We start from the raw sequence: 2,095 nt of genomic DNA, 5'->3' as shown, positions 1-2,095 counted from the left end.
CTGGTTGGTTCGTTATAGAAAAGGGATATCCACATAAATTGATGATATATCTTATGGTACATAGAGAAATAAAAAACAAGAGTGTATTGAGAGATACATACGAATGATATATGAAAGCAAAATTTGATAAATACTAGGTTGAAAGAAGATAAGAGATGATAAGAATGGTGGCCTTTTGTAGTGTCTCATTCCATCTGATTCTCAAATTGGCTATTGCATCTTATCAATAACCACCACCTAAGCATGGCTTTCATATACACATGTGTTTGGCTCTATATTATTGTGCTCAAGTAAATAAGATTGCATTTTAATAAAAGAATGAAATTTGGGTTTTATTTAATTCATATACTTTTTGTAATGCTTCTTTTCGATTAAAGAACAAAACTAGTTCAACGTTTTAACGAGTGATTGTATATATACTTGTACAATAATGCACAATAATGATCACTATGCCTAATGCACCCCCAAAATTTGAGTGTGTTTGTTGGGAGTGACTTCGTGTACGGTCAAAACATGATACGTGAAGAAGGCACTGAACAAGATCTTCACTGAGGAAGCCGGCAAGCGACCAAACCTCTTCTACGACAAGTATGCGTCGGTCCTACTAGGTAATTTATGAGAATAAAACAGGGGTAGTATTAACTACTTTGGTAAAGAGCAAATATTTTAAACAGAAATCGCATATGTTCCGACTAGGTAATTTTTGAGTTTTAGCAATTAGCCCAATTCTACGTTAGTTCACGGTAATTTTTATATAAAAATCAACGATACATCATATGCAGTATGCTTTAAAACTAGTCACATGACTAGATAACTACATCATATAAAATCCATGTGTCCCAATTTTCTTCATATGAATTCTTCTCTTTTTTTTTCCCTCAAAAGATGTTTTTATTAAAAAGTGGGCTAAAATCCACCGCCGAAGCCCAAGTACAACAGACCCAAAGCATACAGCCCATACACAAACCGGACTACTACATACAAGGGCAAAGCCCAAATAAAAAAACGGCCTATTGGCCCACTATACGAAACCAGACGGCTAGACCTAGGCAAAGATCAAGGAAGCAGGCGAGAACACGTGTACAAATCTAAACCCTCCGCACGCCACGCGTCGCCCGCCTCGACTTGATCGACACCACCTCTCACCACCCCCGACACTAACCACCGACAACCTCTTTTCGCCGGAGATCCGATACTGCAACGCCTCCGCGTCTCCATAACTGTTTAACGCCGCTCTGTCTTCACGTCGGAGAGATCATCATTCTCAGCGAGATCTCCTCCGACTCTAACCCACCAGAAACCCTAGATAGTCAAGCCGCGAAACCATCGCCATTCACCTCTTGTTCAACGTCGCCGTCACCGGAGAGCTTCATCTTCACCAGAGAACTCCTCCTCGGCGACCCACGAGCTCATCACCAGAACCACACCACACTTAAAACTTCCTAACAGAGTCACCACAACCCAAATAGTTTCGGGTGCCCAACGGCGGCGAGGAGCTTTGAAGGCCTCCTCCCTCTATAAACCAAAAAGCCGGCGAAGAAGGAGTTAAGAAAGCCTCCCCTTCTCGGAAGCTAGAGCGACGACGGTGGATCTGAAAAAAACATCCACCCCCCGCATGTAGACCGGCGTCGATGGATCTAGAAAAGCCTCCATCGCCCGTAGAAACACCACCACAACAAGCAAATATCTCCATCTCTCTCGCGGTCTTCTAGTTGAACGCGTCTTCACTCCAAAAATTGGAACACCAGAGAAAGCCAGTTTCGTTCTCAGAGCTCCGACAAGACGAACGAGGATGGAACTACGGAAATAAAGTGGAGAGGAACAAAAACCACCGACAAACAAATCTTCCGGCGACGGCACGGACGCTCACGCGCCGGCCGTACGCCGGAGAAAACTTAGATCTGGTTTCTCTCTCTCTTCTCTCTCTCCAACTTATTAGGATATATGGTTTCACCGGTCTCATATGAATTCTTCTCAACGGTCCAAATATAGACCATAATAAATAAAGAAAAGTATGAAGCCAGGAGGGGGCTAGATTCCAACGTACGTGTTATAAATGAAATTGACCAAACTTAAGGAAATTAATGTCAATGAG

Source organism: Raphanus sativus, chromosome 6 (assembly GCF_000801105.2).
Source record: "Raphanus sativus cultivar WK10039 chromosome 6, ASM80110v3, whole genome shotgun sequence".
NCBI classification, from domain to species: Eukaryota; Viridiplantae; Streptophyta; class Magnoliopsida; order Brassicales; family Brassicaceae; genus Raphanus; species Raphanus sativus.
The sequence above is the reverse complement of the archived record's forward strand: the minus strand, read 5'-3'. Positions refer to the sequence as shown.